Source organism: Macrotis lagotis, chromosome 1 (assembly GCF_037893015.1).
Source record: "Macrotis lagotis isolate mMagLag1 chromosome 1, bilby.v1.9.chrom.fasta, whole genome shotgun sequence".
NCBI lineage: Eukaryota > Metazoa > Chordata > Mammalia > Peramelemorphia > Peramelidae > Macrotis > Macrotis lagotis.
In genome coordinates this window covers 23,731,115-23,753,266 of record NC_133658.1, presented here as the reverse complement: position 1 = coordinate 23,753,266, position 22,152 = coordinate 23,731,115, and the positions used below count along the sequence as shown (strand labels likewise).

At 37.8% G+C, this 22,152-nt stretch overlaps 1 pseudogene; it reads left to right on the top strand.

Moving 5' to 3' along the window:
* Positions 1–4,027: 4,027 nt before the first annotated feature.
* On the top strand, positions 4,028–18,942 carry LOC141512851 (zinc-alpha-2-glycoprotein-like; annotated as a pseudogene).
* Positions 18,943–22,152: the final 3,210 nt, after the last annotated feature.

Below are 22,152 nucleotides of genomic sequence, written 5' to 3'. Positions count from 1 at the left end.
CAGGAGGACAGGAATTCAAAAACAGAGATCAGCTGGGGTAATTTTTTCTCACTTCTGTTTTATAGTATTTAGTTCAAATCTAAAAATACAGTAACTGGTCAGGAAATGATTGATTGATTTTATGTCATAGACTTCAGCAATGATTGCTCACATGCTGGGGGATGGGGGATTCAGAGATTTTGTATAAGTGATGCTAAATGAGCTCAGACATCTCCAGACAGAAATTCCATTGCATCAAACCACACTCTGTTGACATTGGGGAGGGTGATGTGGTCATACATGATGGGTCCTAGAGGAGTGGAAAAGAAAGTGGTTGAGATGGAGAGAGTTCACAGGAAAATCTTTCATACCCCTGGTCAGTCCCATATCCACTAAGAAATGATTTCATTTTTTAATGCTCTTCCTACCATTTTTTTACCACATAATCTACTATCTAGGCCAGCTTCCTTTCCAATACTAATCTCTTGATTTTTGTTGGGTCTGCAACTCTGCTTCACTCTTTGCTGAAGAGGCAGTCAAAAATTGGGGAATCCCATTACAGAAAAACCTCTTGATGTTGACCACTGTTGGGAAAGTGAACAAAACCATACATCAACTAAGTGGCTGTGGGAGGAGAACAAGACCTCAGTCTGTGACTAAGGGATACAAGGAGGAAATTCAAGGAGGAAGGAAAAAAATGATTAAAGGAATTTCTAGAAGATTCCAGTAGTCTCAGAGTCACTTGCTAATTACTTGATTTATACTGGAGGAAGAAGAAAGATAGGCACAAAAAAAATTACAATACTATGAAGGAAAGTGAGAAAGTACAAAAGGTCTGGAGAAAGTGTTAAGAGAAATTTCATGAGAAAGACACAAGTTCATACAATAAAGAAAGACACTAAACAGATGGAAATTGGAGAAAGAAAGGAGTCTATTCCATAAGGTGAGGACAATAGTCAAGATTTAGAAACAGATAAAGGCAGGATGAGAGTGTGATATGGAAAAAAGTCTAGTTCTAGAAGTTAGAAGAAGGAATGAATTTTGTCTCAAAGATGATGCATTCATAGGACTATAGGATCAGAGAGGAGCACCAAGGTGGTATAGTCTATATAGCATTTGCGTGACCCCAGGGAAGTCATTTTATCATATTTCCCTCAGTTTCCTCATTTGTAAAATGAGTTGGAGAAAGCAATGGGAAAAAGTTCCAATGTCTTTGCAAAGAAAAGTCCCAAATGAGGTCACAGAGTTGGACATGACTGAAATAATTCAACAACAACAAAAGGATCAGAGATCTAGAGGTGGAAGGGACTCTGTGGTAATCTAGTTCAATCCCCTTATTCAACAAACAAGGAAAATGAGGAAAAAGAGTTGTTACATGGCTTGCTCATGGCCTCACAGGAAGCAAACATTCAGGGAAAAAAGGGATTTGAAAAAAAGATCCCCTAACATTAAATTTATTCATCTTTCTATTCTACTCTGCTGAGTCCCATTTTCTTGATGTCTCTGTAACTTCTGGCACTATGGATGACTCTTCTCCTTGAAACTCTCTTCTCTCTAGATTTGTGACTCTGCTCTTTATTGCATCTCCTGCTTAATTTTTAATTGTTGTTCTTTCTCAGTTTTGCTGAACTTTTATCCATGTCATACACAATAACTGGGGATGCCTCTGTTTTAGCTTTTAGCCTCTCTTTTATCTCTAGCTCTTATGTGTTCAGGTACCATCACTAAACAAATGCACAGTTCCTCATCCTTAATTTCCTACTGAAAATCCTGTTATCTCTAAATCAATGTATTCAAAACAGAACTCATGACATTTTGCCTAAAATCCTCCTTTTTTATGGATTTCGCTATTACTTTTGAGAGCCCCACCAGCATTCTAGTTACTCTGGTTCTTAATTTGTACCATCACTGATTCCTCTTTTGAACACAAAACACATAACTGGTCATTCAATAAATCTTATAATTTCTTTCTCTGCAACATCTTTTGATACAAGTTCTAATTGATCTCACTGCCTAAAATCTCTCCCCACACGGAACCCTCTCATATCCTGCTACCCAAGTGTTTATCTAAATGTCCAATTAAGTCAGCTCTTTGGCCAATAAAATCCACTGCTTTCCAGTTATTCCCAGGGGAAAATATAAATACTTTATCACTAAAAAATGATCATTAACTTGTTCCCCACTTTACCATTCCAACCTCTTATATACTATTACATTCAGACGCACTATGATAGTGTCATTGTGCATGATTCTCTTTGAGAATAAATGACACAAAACTGCAATAATAAAAACCTTATATTGACTTTGTATTTACCTAATATATTTGGATTAATGTTTGTTGTTCCCACATTAGAATGCAACCTCCCACTGAGGAGCTAGGTGGTGCAGTGAATAGAGCACTAGACTTGGAGTCATGAGGACCTGAGTTGAAATCCAGTATCTGATACTTAATACTTATTTAGCTATGTGACCCTGGGCAAGTTGCTTAAACACTTTGCTTCGCAAAAAAAAGAGAATGTAACTACCTGGAGGGCAGGAGCTATTTTGAATTCCTTTGTGTCTTTGGTGCTTAGCACAATGCCTGCTACATGGTAAGTACCTAATAAATGTTTACTGGTTGGTTACTGATCAAATGGCATTAGTAGAGCACCTAGAGTTTACAGGTAGAGATATCCATGAGGTAGTTAAAAATAAAGGAGCTGAGCACCAAAGTGAAGTTGAGGTAAATAATTACCAGCATGGAGGTAGTAGCAAAAACCCCAAAGACAAATATGGGAGTAGGCTCTCCAGAAGAAGCAACCTAAAATCCAAGCATTCACATAGATTCACAGTGGGATGAAACATAATATAGCTCTAAAGAAGGCCTGACCCTCAGACAGTTGGTCATCATTGTGCAAACATAGTGACAGTGATCATAGACCAAAAAACTGTCTTCCAGTTATTATTGCGCCTACATCTATGTGCCTACTTGTGCATAGAAGAGACTTAAAGCTTATTAAATTGGGCTGAATGGAATCGAATGTCATTAGAGTACATCTGGCTTCATAAACAAAATTAATTTATCACTTTTCTCCCTGATGACTCTTTAGCATCAGTACTTTGAAGGTTGGCATCAATAAGCCATAATCCATTGCTAGCATAAGTGCTCGGACGTGGACAGGCATCTAAAAGTATCTGAGGTTTTAAACTAAGTCTCTTCTTGAGGGGAGGTATGGCATCTGCCCCCTGGTGGTCAGGTAAGCCCAAAAGCACTGGGAATAACCATGTTCCCAGACCACCATGTTAATAGTCTGATTCCTGCAAACATCTCCTATTGTGGAGAGATGACTCTGTAAGTTCTACCTTCTCCCCAGTAATCACAGACACTGAAGTCCCAGGAAAGAAAGTTGTAATTCCCCTAGCCTTTGCTGGTCTGGTATTCTGACATCTAAATTGCTTATGAATTTATCACTGGAAATGATGCTAAGTAATAAGCATTACCATCTATTTTATCACCATTGGGATATTTCCACACAATTCCCCAATGACAACTCCTGTGTGTTACCTCTCCCATTAAAATTCTATTATTTTGTCTTTCCATCCATGGTACAAAAAAATGATGCTTTCCACATATTAAATCTTTAAAAGAATGGTTCATTCATTAAACTAAAGGCTACCTAAACTTTGGGAGTGTGTTTTCCTGACTAGACTGTGAAACCCCTAAGGTACATTTTATCTACCTCATTTGAATTTAACTGACATTTACAAATGTGGATGGCCTTGTGCCAGTCCCCATTCTGGGAAACAACACCTGATGGGGATGAGAGTCTAAGGTTTCCTGCCCTAACCACAAGTTCATTTACTGCCAACTCCAACATAGATAGGTTCTGCCTGATGTCAAATAGTCCTGCTTTAGATTGACAGGAAGGAAAGACTTGGAAAAACCAACACTTATCTGAGCACAAAAGAGGAATGGGGAAACATTGTATAAATAGGGGTCCCATTTCATACCTAGGCACTGCTTCCTTTAACTCCTGCAGAGACAAAGAAGCTGTCCAAAAAAATAGAAATGGAGAATAAAAGAAGGAAGAGGAGAGAATCATTCACATAGTGGCTGTTTGTGCTGGGTGTGGTTGCTTTGAGTGAAGTCCAGGCAGGTAAGTCTAGGGGGGGATTGAGGGAAGGAGGACTAAGAAAATGAGATCAGACTCCAAGAAGGAAGAGTTCTTGTATACAGTGCTTATGAGAGGGAAGACAGAAAGTAAAGGAAGACGGCATAGATATTCAAGCAGACAAAAATTAAATCCTAACCTTTCATGGATGTCTAGCCTTTTAGCTCTTCTGGGCCATATTGCCCAACAAAAACTTGTCAAGGGCCATGTTATTTAAGGTTTAAGCTGGTTTGGGATGTTACAACATTTGTGATAATGGGGACATTACAACTCTTTGTGCATTATAACCTCGTGCTGCAGTTTATAGAATGCTGAGCCTAGAGCCAAGAAGACCTGAATTCGAATGTGACTTCAGACACTTATTGGTTGCATGACCCTTGGCAAATCCCTTAACCTTGGTTTGTCTCTTTCCTTAGCTGTAAAATGAGGATAATAACAGGATTTACCTCACCCTTCCCCATTTTATTAGTTTTTTAATATCTCTTTTGACCGTACAGTGTTTCAAATAATTAATTAAAGCTCACCTGTATAGAAACATTTCTTTTGACCCAGAGAGAAGCAATGTCAAGTTTAGAGTTAGTGAGGAATGAAGTACATTCACATTGATTTCTAGAGTGTGGAGATGGATGTCAAGAAACTAGGTGGGGTTTTTTTGCAAGGCAAATGGGGTTAAGTGGCTTGCCCAAGGCCACACAGCTATTAAGTGTCTGAGACCAGATTTGAACCCAGGTACTCCTGACTCCAGGGCTGGTGCTTTATCCACTACGCCACCTAGCCGCCCCTTGCAACTAGATCTATAATAAGGGGAAAAGTATGTAGGAGACAGAGAGGTATTCATAGGAAATAGAAACAATTCTGAATATATTATGTTTGCCAGGGTCAACTCTGAGGTACTTCATTATTATTGGAACTGGGCTCTGCCTTGTTAGCTATAAGGTTCAGTCCAGTCTCAAACATTCAGATGCTAAATAAAGATCAATAGTAGTCAACTGGTCAATCTTCTAAATAGCCCCAGAATGTGACTGAGGTCTATCAAAGCTTAAGATATCATATAATGATATTTTTCTTACCTGGGGCTACAGCTATGTGTGTTCTTTGGGAATGATTGATGATGATGATGATGATGATGATGATGATCCTTTGTTTTCAAAGAAGACCACAACAACAGGAAGGTGATGCCATGACATGCACATCAATTTGATTTGAGTGCAGAGAGTGCTGTGCTAAGTCAACAGCCTTACTTTCTTCTTCAGAGCCATCTGGGTCCAGCGGCCAACTCTGAATCAGGATGACTAGAGATGGCCCTAGATTTGAGGCAATCAGACTTAAGGGACACAAAGCCAGTAAGTGTCAAATATCTGAGGCTCTATTTAAATTCAGATCCCTGATTCCAGGCTTGGTGCCATATCTAGTGCTCCACCTAGGTGTTCTCCTATGGAGTAGAGGTAGCTAAGAAACCCAGTAATAGCAATATTCAATATTTAGCTCAACAATAGTAGCTTATGTCATAAAACACTGTCTTACATTCAATTATTACGATATATAGCAATCCACATAACTCATTTCATAGATGTGCATTTTCCTCCTTTAAATTTCATCTGATTTAATTTTACTTCCTGTCATCAACTATTTTTTATCATTTTGGATCCCAAATACCATTTAGGGTCATAGTAACTTGAAATTTTATAAGAATGTCACCTGCACCTTTGAGCAATACTTTGATAAAATGTGGACTAGAATAATGCCACAACTTAAATCTTGGGAATGGTGTACTGTAACCCGTACTTCTGATTGACAGTGAGTGATTTAAGACAACACTTTGGGTTTAGACAATTATGTAAGTCTGGATTCAATAGTAGATACTTCTTCATTTATCCCCCAAAATGCCATGCTGCTGAAGTCCAAGCAAACTATATAGCATTTCCTTAATCCATCATCTTGGGAACCACAGTAAAAAATGAAGTGAATTTAGTCTGTCAAGATTTGATATACCCACATTGACTTGTTCGGATCATTGCTTCATTGTTGAACTATTAATAAACTCTCCCTTGAATAATATATTACAGACATTTATTATTAGACTCAAGTTCATTGCAAAATAAGTATATAAAACTACCTTCCTCCCAAATTGGGAAATGTGTACATCTTCAACTCTGAATTGCCTTTCCAATTTTCCAGGATCCCTCAGAGACTACATATAACAGCTCAGCTCAACAAAGCCTGATATTTCTCCATTAATCTTGGGGTGCAATTTGTCCAAATCCAATGACTTTAACTTATTGAGAATAGCAGGGGATAATCTTACCATCTCCTCAGTTATCCTGGGTTTCAATGACATATTTATCCCATTTGTTCTATTCTGTCCTTTCTGAATATGATTCTCTATGATAGAGAAGTTAGAGACAAAATGAGAGCTGAGGTCCTTCATCCCATCTTTCATTATTATCATCCCAACTATGTGAAGAATAGGTCTTATAGACTTTTTGAACTTCTATTTCCAATGTAGTGGCAAAATCCTTTTAAATTTCCATAGCATTCCAAGGAAACCTCAATCCTTCTAATTAAGTTTTGAATTTAACCATAAATATGTGCAAAATATCTAGTATGCACAAATCACTATGCTCAGTGATATAACTATGAAGAGAAAAATGAAAGACCCTGTTCTTGTAATCAAATCATCATCATTACAAATAGCACCTGTGTGCCAGAACTATGTTAAATACTTTACAAATATTGTCTCATTTGATCTCAGACTGATCCTAGAAGGGAGATACTAATATTACGTCCATTTTACCAGGTGATGAAACTGAAACAAACAGAAGTGAAGTGACAGGTTGTTTGTTTTTGGCTTGCTTGTGTACAACTTTTCACGACCCTATTTGGAGTTTTCTTGACAAAGATACTTGGGTATCATTAGCCAATTCCTTCTCCAACTCATTTTACAAATGAGTAAATTAAGGCAAACAAGGATGAGTAACACTCTTATCAGATTATGTCCCTATTTTATACTCATTTCATTACCAGTCCTCAATTCTTAATTTTGTATTTTTTTTAGTTTAAATTCGATGTTTCTTGTGATGTGAGAATTTTCTTTCTGTGTTTAATTTAGGAAATTTTTGGTCTTGAAAGGATCCTACATTTTAAAAAGCACTGATATTGAAGTCTTAAGACCTGGGTTAGAGTGATCCCAGTAATGTTCAAATGATTATGTGATCTTGGATATGTCACTCAGCCTCCCTTAGCAGATTTGCCTAAATGCTCTCTGAAGTTCCTTTCAGCAATCTATCTATGATCCTTTACTGTTTTTTCTCATTTTCTGTATATCACCCCTCCATCAATTTCAAAGATAATATGTTAAAAATAAAGATTGTAAAAGAAGTTTAGCAAAGCAAAATATCACATCTATCATGTATGATGGTATATACAATATCCAATGCTCCTGGTTCCCCCTCTATAAAGTGACTAGGGAAGCATTATTCTTTCAACTCTTTTCCAAGAGTCAAGCTTTTCTATTATCATCACAAAATAAAATTGTTTTTCTTTGTATTGTTGTGGTTACTGTCTACATTATTTCTGTGGTCTGTGGTTTTCTTCACTCTTTGCCCATCTATATGTTTTCCTAAGCTTCTCTGAAGTCTTCACATTCATAATTTCCTAATGGCACAGTCGCATTCCATTCCATTCATTTATCACAGGATCTTTAACCATTCCCCTATCATGGCACTCCATCCCTCTTAAATGAATTTACCCAATAGAATCCTAGTCCATGGAATCCCATTTGTGTTCTTCATTAGCTCATTCAAATGAATCCTCCCAAAATAGAATTAATTGCAAGACAATACATTATGTTCTCATTATCTTCCATGAAATTTGAGATGGAATAGTAGCTAACTAGTATTCTAGTACCTCTATTTGATAATGATCAAAATAAGATATTTAGTAGAATTTCAATTCAATGACTTTTTAGTAGTATTGCTGAAAAAACCCTTCAAATATTAAATGCATCCTTTTCATAACATGCTGCAATAAAAATTACATGTAATAAAGGCAAATGGAAAAATAGATTAAAAATTTATTGTAAGTTTAACCTCAACCTAAAGAATGAGTGGGTCAAAAATCAAATCATAGAAACAAAACTCTAGACTGAGCTCTTAATTCCAAATCCCAAGTAATTTAGTGATCTCATAATTGGAACCATAGCTTAGTAAGTAAAAAAAATGTAATATTTACTATATGCCAGGGATCGCTTTTTTGTGAGCAAAAGAGAATCATCATAGTATGTTCCCTTGTGTGCTACAAATATTTTAAAGAAACAGTTATGATCTCATGAAATATATGGAAAATCACTGATAAGGCATTCCCTTGTTAACCTTTTCAGAGGAAAACAAAGCTAGGCAAGCACAAGACTCTACCCAGATGGGGGAAAACCTTGAGGAGCCCAAATCACTGCAAGGTATGTTAACCAAATGACCTGAGAGTCCTACCTGACTCTTCACTTTTGTATTCTCAGACTGCATCAGGCTATAGCTGCAGAATGATAATGGACCAATGTCTCGTACACCAGCACTAATGATCATGCTTAAATTCAACAGCTGCTTGCCATACCAGAATGCATGAAAATGCTGTTATACTTTGTCAGTTCAGTAGTTATTCTTGCTTCCTCCACACTCCTATCCATAAGCTGCACTAAGTCTCCTGATATTTACACAGTCCAATCTACTCCTTACTAACAGAAAACCAGGGATAGAAGAGCATTCATTATATCAAGGAATACTTTCTGAGGCGTCTGTTAACAGATTGCCTAGCCTTACCGTGCACTACTAGTTCAATACCATATATCAAATCAGGCTAGGTTCAATCTGCCTTTTTGATTGTTCACAGTGGTAATCGTCACAGTTATCCTACTGATACAGAAATCAGATGGGAGATGAGAGGGAGAACATGGTAGAGTTCAGGAGCTTACACGCTGAAATCTCCTTATTTTTCCCTCTTCTTGCCATACAGGTCACCACAAGCATAAGGGTCAGTTCATTGCAGTGGGTACAAAACACTCTCTCTTCAACTTCACCATAATTCATGTTATTGATGATGTGCAGGTATGTGCCCATGATAAACAGGGCAAACAAAATTTGTTCAAGGAAGCATGGATCATCAAGGCACTAGGAAAAGACTATATTGAGCAGAAGAAAGAAGCTATTTTAAGAGCGCAGATGAATTTCAGATGGCTCCTCAAGTTCCTTATACAGAATGACACCAGTGGCCGTAAGTGAAATAAATTGAATCCATACAATGAGTTAGAGATACCTCAGGGGTCATGTAGTTCAATCCACTCATGAAAGATAACCTTATTATACCATACCCAATATGTGTTTATCCAACTTCTGAAGACATCCTAGGCAGGTGAATGTACCACCTTTTGAAGCAGGACATTCAATTTTCAGTCAGGGGGCACAGGAAAACTTTAAATCTCCCTCTTTATTACTTTTACCTATTACATCAAACCAAAGAAGTCTAATCACTCCTCTATGTGTCAATCTTTCAAATCCTCAGACAGCTGTCATGCCCCTGTTCTCTCCACCAAGTCCAAGTTTAACATGCCCAATTCCTTCACCATCCTGGTTGCACTCTGATGAACTCTCACCACAATATTTCTAATGAGGTCTGACTAGAAGAGAACACAATAATACTTGGGGGTTTCTGGCAAAGTTACTGGGGTATTTTGCCATTTCCTTCTCCATTTGATTTCACAAATGATGAAACCGAGGCAAACAAGGTAAAATGACTTTCCCAGGGTCCTTTCTAGCTTTTAATATATGATCCTATCACCTAAGAACAAAACAAAACTAATTATTTTCCTTTCTAAATTTATCCCCCCCCTCAAACTTTCCTTTTCCTACTGAATACATCCAGTCTACAAGGATTGCAATCTTGGAGTCATTCATATTTTTGTAGTCATTCCTTTCTTCATGCTCTCCAATATTAATTAATAGTCAGCTTGTAATTATCATTTTGATAATACAAGTAGATTTACTAAATCCTATCTCATTATAAATTCTCATTTTGTCTTCTCAGAAACCCTGAGAGGGTAGTGTGATTTTTATCCCCATTTTACAAATGAGAACACTGGAACAGACAAAAATCAAATAACTTCCCCAGGTCACATAATTAGTTAATTCTGAGACTGAATTTGAATGTATGTCTTCCTGGCTCCAAATCAATGCTCTTTCCATTGTGTCACCTAGTTGCATCACTTCCTTCCATCCCATACTCTATTGTTTTGATTGTTTTTTAGTTTGTTTTTTTTTTGTAAGGCAATGAGATTAAATGACTTGCCAAAGGTCACACAGCTAAACAATTGTTAAGTGTCTGAGGACAGTCTTGTACCCCATCCTCCAGCTTCTAAAGCCTGTGCACCACCTAGTTCCCTCTATCCCATACTCCACTGAAATAGTTATCAAATTAGGCCTAAAACCCATCAAATCCCATCCAAATTATCATAATATAGGCTTTTAAATTGCTTCTGTTTCTAGTCTCTCTTCTATTCAATCAATCCTTCACAGAGTAGCCAAAATAATCTTCAGAACACACAAGTCTGGTGAAGTCTTTCTCTAACTCAGAGTTTTTTTCTGTGGCTTCCCATTGCCTGTAGGATAAAATGTATATTGTTCACTTTAAAGCCTTTCACTGTCTGGCTTCATTCTACCTTTACAGACATTTCATAAAAACTCCTTCTCATTCACTGGCTCACAGAGAATCAGGACTACAAGCTGTTCTTCAAACTCAGTTTTCCATCTCCTCTCTGAGTGCCTTTGCATGACGCTCCTCATGCCCTGGAAGGCTTTTCTTTCTCAGTTTTATCTCTTATAATGCTTCACTCTTCTCAAAATTCTCATGCAATACCACCTACTGCATCATATCTCTCCAGAAGATCCTAGTTCTTAATACTCTTTCCCATCTCATATTATCTTGCTCTCACATCATCTTCCTATAATGCAAACCCATTAAACTTGGAAATTTTGTTTTTACTTTATATCCTCCGTTTCATGATGATTTTTTTTGCAAGGCAGTGGGGTTAAGTGGCTTGCCCAAGGCCACACAGCTAGGTAATTAAGTGTCTGAGGTTGCATTTGAACTCAGGTACTCCTGACTCCAGGGCCAGTGCTCTATCCTCTATGCCACCTAGCTGCCCCCATATCCTCCATTTCAAGTATACTGCTTTGTATCTGGTTAAGTATTTAATGAATGATGGTTAAATTGATTTGATAACAGTTAAGTGGCACAGTGAATAGAATGCCAGGTCTAAAGTTAGGAAGACTCATCTTCCTGAATTCAAATCCAATCTCAGACACTTTACTTTGTGGCCCTGTGCAAGTCACTTAGCCCTATTTTCCTTAGTTTCCTCATCTATAAAATGAATTGGAGAAGAAAATGACAAACCACTCCAGTGGTTTGCCAAAAAATGCCCTCCAAAAGAGACACAACGACTTGAATATGTTTGAAAAACAAAATCATTGTGGGGAAAGAGGGAGGGGAGAGGAAGGAGGATGCAGCTAGGTGGTGCAATGGAAATAATGCTGACCCTAGACTCAGGAGGGTATGAATTCAAATCTAGCCTCAGACATTTGTGATGTGACCTTCAAGTCATTTAAACCTTTTGACTCAGTTCTTCATCTGCAAAATGAGTGGAAGAAAGAAATAGCAAGTCATCTTTGTGAAGGCAAGCACATATAGCGTCTCAGAGAGTTGCACATGACTGAAACAACTCAACAACAGTTGCAAAAATATTGGATTGATATTAAGTCTATCAAAGAGCATATCAGGTACCAAAAAAACAAGAAAAGTAGGGGAATTAGAAATGTTCTCATTGGTCAATAAAGGCAAAACTAGGAACAACTGGTGAAAGATACAAGAAAAAGGGTATAGGAAATTTTCTTAACAGAGCTGCCCAACAGAAGCTAGATAATATAGTTGGATTGTGCTTGAGAGAATTCTTCATGGCATGAGAGCTGACTAGTTGGCCTCTGAGATGCCTTCCAATTTGAAGATTCTGTGAATCTGTTAAGAATTCCGATCTGGGCCTTTGCTTGATGATGCATATCAAAGGAATTCTCCAGGGCAGACCCTTTTCAAAGACACTAATCCCAAATCAACTAGTCAACTTTTCATTGTTGCCTTCAATCTCTAACAACCACTATGCCATACTATTGAGTTCCAGTTTCCATTTCTCTTTCTTTTTCTGTTACCTGATGTGCATTCAGGTATAGTAGCTATACATTAATATAACAGAAAATTCTACAGGTACAATTTAAGCCAAGTCCTACATAAATCTATCTTATGAGAGTTTTCTGGTGTCACTAGGAATAGTTGATCCCTCATTGCTCTAGAGAAAAATTCAGCCCAAAGTACAGGTCACCTCTGAAATTGACCAGAAAGCAATAATTATCCAAATGACTCTTTGATGCCATGTATCTGCTCTGCAATATTCCATTCTTCAAGGAAACTATAAAAGGTTGAATAGCACTTTCCTCTGAGTAAACCTAAGAGGTATAGGGTGCAAGTATTGCTACCTCATTATGCACTAGGAAAAATATGTTCAATAGCAATAACTTCAAACATTTTTCAAATATTGTGAGTTTGAATTCCTGGAGAAAGCTCTAGAATTAGAATGAGGAGGAAGATTTGTGTCTGAATCCCACTTAGATATTTATTAGTTACATGGCAAGTCATTGGGCAAGTCACTCAGTGTCATTCAACCTTGTATCCTCATTTGTAATACGAGCATAATAATAGTACTGTCTCTGAAGGGGCTTGGGAAGATCAGCACTAAGAATATTCTATAGAGAAAGTGCTTTGAAAAAATTAAAGGTAATATATAAATATTAGTTATTAATCATCATTATAAACTTTGAAGTTATAAGTGAATTACTCATGGTTATATAGCTAGCAAATATAGGAGACTGAATTCATATTGACCCTTCTAACTTCAGTTCCAATCTTGATTTCATTATATCATCGTGACTCAAAAGTCTCTCTACAGAGAATCACACATTACAGTTCTTTATACACTGTGAACTGGATGATTGCATTGGGATTGGCAGCCATCTCCACTTTGCCCTGGATGGTGAAGATTTTCTCAAGACTGTTGATCAAACTAAGCACTGGATTGCCATGAAGCCCGAAGCAGAGCCCTTCAAGGCCTTAGCAGAAAGTAACTTAGGGAAAAATATTAAAGATGAGATTTTGAAGAAATATTGTTTTGATATGATGATGAAAATCCTGCATTACTCAAGCATGAAGGAGAATGGTAAGTTCCCAGACCTTTCCATTTCCTCCCAGGATTTTCTTAGACTGGGAGAGCAAAGTGCAGGCTCTGGTCAGTTTTATGAAACTCTGAGCTTGGGTTTGGGACAGACTGTCTCTTATGAGAAGGCCAATCTAACTAAGCATGGAGAGTCTAATCAACAGTGACATGATCCTTAGGTAATGACTCCTAACAGAATAACTCATTTGTATGGCATGGAAAGCCACATGTGAGAAAGTACCCACACTGCGGAAAACACGAATCCTTTCAAGTACTAAAATATTCAAGATTTTATTCTTAACCCACTAGAATTGCTGATTTAGTGATTTAGTATTCTAATCTATTGACAAATGTTTATGGAAGATCTACTCTGAGCAAAGCACTGTCCTAGGTTTTGACTAATGTAGAAAGATTACCCTAGCCTTCAAGGAGAGTTGGGGGGGGTCTCAAGTCTGAGGACAGAATGAATTAATGAAGAAGGTAAGAAAGAGCATGTATTAAATGTTTATGATATGCCAAGCACTGGACTAAGCTCAGGGGAGTACAAATAGAACAGCAAAACAGTCCTTGCTATCTAGAAACTTTATAGAGTAATTGGAGAACATAGCACATATAAAAATGTTCTGCATTAGGACAGACAACAAGACCCAAGAGTTCATAGTGACAGGCTCCATGGGCTGTGGGGTTTAGAGGAAGTAAATTGGTAAAGCTCAGTGGTTCCTCATCGAACCAGGAGGTTCCTCATCTTAACAATTTGTAACTCCCTGATCATCTAATAGAGTTCTATGAGCAATCATATACACTCTGAGGATATATAAAAGTGGGTAGGGTGACTACAAGGAACTTCCCATAACACAGAGGGAGAAGAGAGTAGACTTAAGGATCAGCTTATAGTGGGGCTCTAAGTTCTCCTCTATAATTGAGGGAAACAATGGGTGAAAATCAATATGCATTCAGTAGGTAAAAAAATGGAAGAAGACATTGGCAGGAAGGTGTGAAAGGAAGGTTTCTAGTGGGCCATTTGGTACTAATGATAACAAATCAGCATTGGGTCCATATACTCTAAAATTTTATAGTAATAGTCAGAAATGGTGGGTTCATAAACTTTAATCATCTCATAAAGTCCCCTTTATTCTCAAAGAAGACCATGACATCAAGAAGGTGATGCCAAACAAGCACAAGTATTGCATTTGAATGGGGGGGGGGGGTGCTGTGCTACATCACCAGCCTCACTTTCTCCTGCAGAATCATCTGAATCCAGTGGCTAGATATGGATGTGGATGACTGGAGATGGTCTTGCATGTCAGGCAATCACAGTTAAGTGACTTGCCAAGTATCCAAGGCCAGATTTGAACTCCCATCTTCCTAACTCCAAAGCCAGTTCTCTATCCACTGAGGCAACTAATCCTTAGAAAATCCTAGTGCCAGAAGGAATGAACACATATCACCCATGATCACAGGGTCACTTTCACTTACAATGCTGCAAATCGCAGCAAGAAACTGTTTATGAATGTGTCTGAGAAGAGGCATTAGAGTGAGCTAAATAGAAATTTGAAAACTTGGTCCTAGGGATAAGATGACTTTTGCAGTAGCTAAAACAATAATAGCCAAGTCCTACAGCTATCTGAAATAATTTGACAAAGTTAATAACTGATAAAGATAGAGGAATGGAAGGAAAGGGAGAGAGAGGGTATAGAAGTGATAAGGGAACAACAAAAGGTCATTGATGATTTGAAGTAATATTTCTCTCTTGATTTCTCTCTTCAGTGGCCCCTGAGGTGACTGTTTCCCGACATGACGGTCCAGATGGTAGAGTCACTTTCAGCTGCACAGCCACGGGCTTCTACCCTCACTCTATTCAGCTGCATTGGGAGAAGAGTGGACAGCTGGGTGTGTGGCTCCAGTGGCATCTTGCCTAATGCTGATTCCACCTTCTATGTCCAAATCACATTACAGCGTCCTCCTGGTGATTCAGGGACTGGTTACACCTGTGTGATCGAGCACAGTAAACTGCAGACGCCAACTGTGTATACTGGTGAGTATTTTTCCAAGCTAATGTGGAGCAAAGAATGGAGGGTTTCAACCTTTTCACCACTTTTTCTACTCAGAGTAATGTTCCACAGAGTAGAGTTTTTCACTTGTCATGTCTCCATCTGCCTCTCCTCTCAAAAACACTTCTTGTTTTTTTGCCTTTCACATCCTGCAGTTCCCGGGAAGCCCTCTGTGAAGAGGCCATGGGTTGTGACCCATGTTATCATTCTGGTGCTGAGCTGTGCTGGGGGTTTCAGCATATGGAAGAAGAAGAAAACAGGTAAAATGGTGATGAGAGGGGCAGTGAAATAAAGTTGCAAGGACAAGATGAGAAGAGAAAGGAGTGGGGAATAAATGTCACAAAGGCTAGGGACATTACACTGTTCTTATGCTTCATAGAGCTCCTAGGAGGAAAGCTCCGTGTAAACAAAATGGTGGTCTCTCAGACTTAGAGATGGAAAAGACCTCAGATTGTGCCTCTACTACAGTTGGTACAACTTTCTTTAAAAATAGACATCTCGGGGGCGGCTAGGTGGAGGAGTAGATAGAGCACCAGCCCTGGAGTCAGGAGCACCTCAGTTCAAATCCGACCTCAGACACTTAATAATTACCTAGCTGTGTGGCCTTGGACAAACTGCTTAACCCCATTGCCTTGCAAAAAATCTAAAATAAAATAGACATCTGGGAGCAACTAGGTGGCATAATGGAGAGAGCACCATCCCTGGTGTTAAGAGGACCTGAGCTCAAATCATAGCCTCAGACATTTAATACTTACTTAGTTGTGTGACCTTAACCCCATTGCCTTCATCTCCTAGTTCTTTTTATTGGGCATAAGAAAGTTCATAGGGTCATAAGAAAGAATGCCTCTTTACATGGTAGTAATTCAAATACTTGTATTATGATCACCTGCCTCCTCTGTCCTCTCTTCTTCAGGATAAAAATCCAATATTTTCAGCCATTTAAGATGGTTTCTACATTTTTCTCCCTCAGAATAGACCTTCTCTGAGTATGTCATTCATGAAATGTAGCACTGAGAATTGAATATGACTCCCAAGATGTAATCTTACCAGGAAGAATACAGAGAGTTTATTGCCTCCTCATTCCTATTCTCATAATGAAGTCTAAAAATAACCATAGATTTTAAAAATTGACTCATCACACTTGTTTGTATCACTTTGCCGCCTGCCTTTTTTGCTATATATTTTTATTTTCTGAACTACATAATAACTCAGCATTAACAACAAATTATTTATTAATAAATTTTCAACCAATTTCATATTAACATCCGTTAATTATAAGACACTTTTCAGCCATCATTTCAAGCTGCCAAACCCACTTATAAGTTATGTGAGAGGTGTTTGAGGAGGCACTCTTGTTCACACTGATCTTGCTAAAACCCCCAGTTCTTTTTCAGAATATATACTCCTGCCATCTTGTGATTTTTTTTTCATCTTGTGATTTTGAAGTTAATTTCACACCTAATCAAGAATAGTGCTTCACAATTATTCCTGTTAAATTTAATTTTATTGCAATCAGCATGGCATAATGATAAGAATGTTGGACACAAATTCAGGAGACACTTGAGTTTCAATCCTTTCTAACTTACCCCTAACACTTTTTAGCTTTTTGAGCATGGGTTAAGTAACTTAACCTACCTCTCTGAACCTCAGTTTCCTCATTTGAAAACTAAAAATAACATTACTTCAAAAGGAAGTGTCACAAAATCATGAAATTTTATCTGGAAAGGACCTCATTTGTCATGTAATAAAAAGAATCCCCCAAATAACATACTGGAGGAGGACTTGACATTAAAAGTAAATTTGCTTCTTTGTAATTTCCATCTACTGCCCTTGTTTCTCTTTTTAAGTGTCTGAGCCCAGATTTGAACTCACTCCAAGGCCAGTGCTCTGTTCACTGCGCCACCTAGCTGCCCTTGAGAACAGTTCTTATGCCTCCTCTTTCCTATACAGTCATTTTTCCCAAGCTTCACATCCTTATTTCTTTCAATGGATGCTCACATGACATTTACTCAATACTCTTCATCATTCTGATCCTCCTTTTCTTAATGTTCTCCCATGACACCTTCTTAAGATTATGACAATCAGAACTGAACACTGGGGGGGTATTGGGATTATCACCTCTCTATTGCTGGAAGTTATGGCCCTCATGATGTAGTCCATGACTGACTACTACATAACTTTGTCAAATCATATCGAACTTGTAGCCCTGTAAGGCCCCTACGATCATTTTTCCCCAGAACAGCTGTTGTCCAACTCTGCCTCCAACATCTTGAACTTGTGAAACAGATATTTTAGACTCAAGGAGAAGACTTTAAATTTATCTCTGTTGAATTTCATCTTGTATTTACAAACTATTTTAGCCTATTTTATACTGACTCCATCATGTAGTATATTAGCTATCTAGTCAAACATTTTGACACTCCAAAAATTGCTGTTTGCCTTTATTCAGTTCACTGAATGTTAAACAGTATAGAAATGTATATAGATTTCTGTTGATTTGAAGATCAAAAAAGATTATATATGTAAAACATTTTTGAAGCTCAAGATGATACCTGTCAGCTATTATGAAGGGAGGCACAGAGTGGAACACATCACTATGATCTATTGATCTTTTTTAGATCCCAAACTTCCCTTCCTATATACCTTTCTGAGCTTTGTGCAGCTTGCCTGTTCAGTAGCCATTGTACCCATGTTATTGGAATTGTAGACTTTACAGTGCTTGCAAGGTTCATAGGGTTATGAATATAGAGTTTTAAGGAATCTTTAAAGTGATTGAGCCCCAAATTATTATTTTAACAATGAGGCAACTGTAATGAAGGAAGAGAAAGAAATAAGCATTTATTAAGTACCTTCTAAATGCCAAGGACTTGCTTAGGGTTTTAAAAATAATATCTCATTTGAATTCATTTGACTTGAGAGATTAGGTAGTTTGCACAAGGCTACAAAGATAGATTCTGTAGTAGAGTCTGACCATCCCCACCAAAATTTTCATAACTGAAAGTCCAGAAATTAACTCCAATTTACACAGGAGAATAAGTTTATATCCTTATGGATTCTCAGGTCATATTGGAGACCCAATGCTTCCATTCTAATTGGGAAGGTGCATGACTGTCTTTGGGAAGTGCCAAGTCTGATATAAAATATGCTACTGGGGGGCAGCATGGTGGTACAGTGGACAGAGCAATGACCCTGGAGTCAGGAGGACCTGTATTCAAATACGGCCTCGGACAACATTTAATAATTGTCTAGCTGTGTGACCTTGGCTAAGTCACTTAACCCAATTGCCTTATATAAATAAAAAAATAAAATTATAAAAAATAAAATATGCTACTGCCTGAGCTTAATAATTTATAGATTCAAGTGCTTCCAAACCTATGGGACTTCTACATTTATTCCTATGTTTCTTTAAGGTCACAGGGTTCATGAGCAAGCTAAAATGGATAGTGAAGGGACCCTGTAAAGGAAGTTGGACTTTGCACAATGAAAGAATGCATCAATGAAGAAGAGCACTGAAGAGGCTCTATGGGTATATATATATATATATATATATATGTATATATATATAAATTCTAGTACCCTGATCTCACTTTCCCTGTCTCTCTGTCTTTCTGTCTTTCTGTCTCTCTGTCTCTGTCTCTTATCTCTCTCATAGTAGTAGTAGTAGCAGTAGTAGTAGCAGAAGTAGTATTCTCATTTTTTCCTAATTTTAAAATATTTCTATTTCTAGTTCTGAGTTCCAAATTCTACCTCTCACTCCCCTCTTTCCTCCCTAAGATGGCAAACAATCAGATATAGGTTATACATGTGTAATTATGTAAAGCATTTCCATATTAGTCATTTTGAATAAAAGAAAAAAATGAAAGAAATAAAATGAAAAACAGAATGCTTCTGTCTGTATTCAATCACTATCAGTTCTTCCTTTGCAGGTGGATAAAATGCCTCACCACTAGTCCTTTGTGATTGTCTTGGATTATTGTGTTGCTGAGAATAGTTACATCATTCAAAGTTCATCATTGAACAATATTGCTGTTACAGTGTACAATGTTCTACAGTTTCTGCTTATTTCATTATGAATTAATTCATTTAAGTCTTTCCAGGTATTTCTGCTTGTCATTTCTTTTAGCATTAGGATTCCATTAAAATTATATTCAACAGCTTGTTTAGTAATTCCCCTAAATTGTAGGTCATCCCCTACAATTTCCAATTCTTGGTCACAACAGAAAGAGCAACTATAAATATTTTTGTGCAAATAAGTCCCCTTCTCTCCTTTCCTAATTACTTTGGAATTTAGACCTAGCAGTGGTATTGCTGGATCAAAAAGTATGCAGAGTAGTATAACCTTTTTGGCATTACCCTCCCCATTTCTCCTCTTTGGAGTCTGCCTCCTTTATCCTTCAGACCTCTTGTGATAATATAAGGGGATCTCTCCCTTGGAAGCAATGGGGACTAAAAGCACATGACACTGTGAAGATGTACTGTTTGCTTCAGGGATTCATCTCAAGTCCCCTACTGACCGTTCTGCTCTGGGTTTTGTTACTGGTCCTTGAATAGTGATCAGAGAGACAGATGGTTTGAGATTGATACCACCTTTTCATGAATTTGAGAATTCAAAGTTGCTTGGGGATAATTCTGAGATGCTTTAATTAATGACACCCTTCCCAGAAAGATGACCCCTAGGGAAGCTAGGTGGCACAGTGGATAGAGTACTGGCCCTGGAGTCAGGAGTCCCTGAGTTCAAATCCGGCCTCAGACACATAATAATTACCTAGCTGTGTGGCCTTGGGCAAGCCACTTAACCCCATTGCCTTGCAAAAAGAAAAACCTAAAACAAAAACAGAAAGATCACCCTTTCCTAAAGGATGAGTTACTTGCTACCTTGACCATAGCATACAGACCTTGAATGTGTCACTCAGATCTGAGGTCAAAGGACATATCTGTTCATCAGATATTTGGTGTTTTAATTTCCAGTCTCTCAAAAGTACATGCTTATAAATCTTTCGTCATTTAAGCATTTCTTTTGTGGTGGAGAAATAAATAGCTGTCCCAAAACCTGATCTCCTTGATACATTGATCACTTTTCTCAACGTCCAGTTTAGTCATGCTAGGGACAACCCAAACATGAGCGCAAATTCAATTTCTGTTTAGAGCTCCTAATACAGATTTCTTTTCTAATTTCTGAATATGAAGAGCCCAAGAGTGAGAGAAGGCCCGATCTTCTCCCTATAGAGGTCAGACTCTTCCTAGACTGAGGCCAAAGTCCAAGTTGCTTGGTGGGAGAAGGCAGGGTCTATATTATTTCTTAGTGTTTGGGCTATTTTCCGATCTCATTTATATGCTGCATTTTCACTGAGTGTGTCTGGCTTCCTCCATTTGAGTTGGATTGTATATATGTACTTCTCCTGGGGTGTCGGTCTTTTGCCACTGGTCCAGGGTAGGGACAGTTTGTATTTATCCCTGGGCTGCAATAATCATTATGTAGATGACCCTAGAAGTTAGACTTCCATTCCTAAACCATCAGCTCCTCCCAAAGTGAGGCATATTTACACCTGGTTATTTCTCTCTGGATGTCATCCTAATTCAATTCAAAAATCATGTTTATAGATAGAGAGAGCTATGTCTAAGGCCCTTTGTTAACTGTTGGGAATACAAGGTCAATAAAGGAAATAGTAACTACCCTTAATCCAAAATAGTAAATGAGACAGTGAGCTACAGTAGAAACAAGTACAATAAAAATATTACCCAGTATTAATGACCTTACATACTAGTGTGGAAAGATGCAACATAAAAACCAATAAATAGGTACAGTGTTTTCGAGGAGAGAGAGAACTGAACAGATCAAGGGAGGCTTCACAGAGAAGATAGTCCCAATGTGGAGCCCAGAAGAAAGATAAGCATTCTTACAGGTGGTGAAGAGGAGGGTAGGCACTGCAGACCTGAAAACTGTGTGACTTCTCAGAGGCAAGAGACAGAAAGTCCAGTAAGGGTAACAGTTATCCCAGTTTGGTTACCCCCATACCATTTTTACCTAAATGTTTTGGGTGCAAGGTAGAGTAACAATGGACAAAAATAAATTCTTTCCAAAGATTTCTTGTATCCTCAGTCCCCACTACACCACTTCCTACTGTCAAGTCCATGATACAGGGTTAGGCTAATTTTCTCCTTTGACTAACTAATCTCTCTGGTGGTTCACATAGACCATTACAGAAGTTGTGATTGGAAAGGGAAGTCCTCAAATTTCTAGAACAGGTTATGGTACAAGGAGCTGGAAAGAATGAAATTACCTTGATGATCAGTAAGATAAAAGGAACATCAGAAAATATTGTGGAGGTTTAAAGAGAAGTTGAATTAAATAGGAGCATGGCCAACTTTCTTTTCCTACGATATATATATATATATATATATATATATATATATATGTGTGTGTGTGTATATGTATATATATATATTCATATGCACACACAGTTTCCCCAAGTAGCAGAAAAGAATGATGAATTTATTATAGTGATCACTTTATGTGTATGGGTAGGTAGATTGTAATAGATGACCTCTAAAGTTACTCTCAGATCTGATGTTATTATTCCCCTAAATGGAATGATTCATTTTAGTCCCCAGGTTATTAAATTCCTTTCTATAAGAGGCAACATTACAATGGGACTATAGATTGTGATTA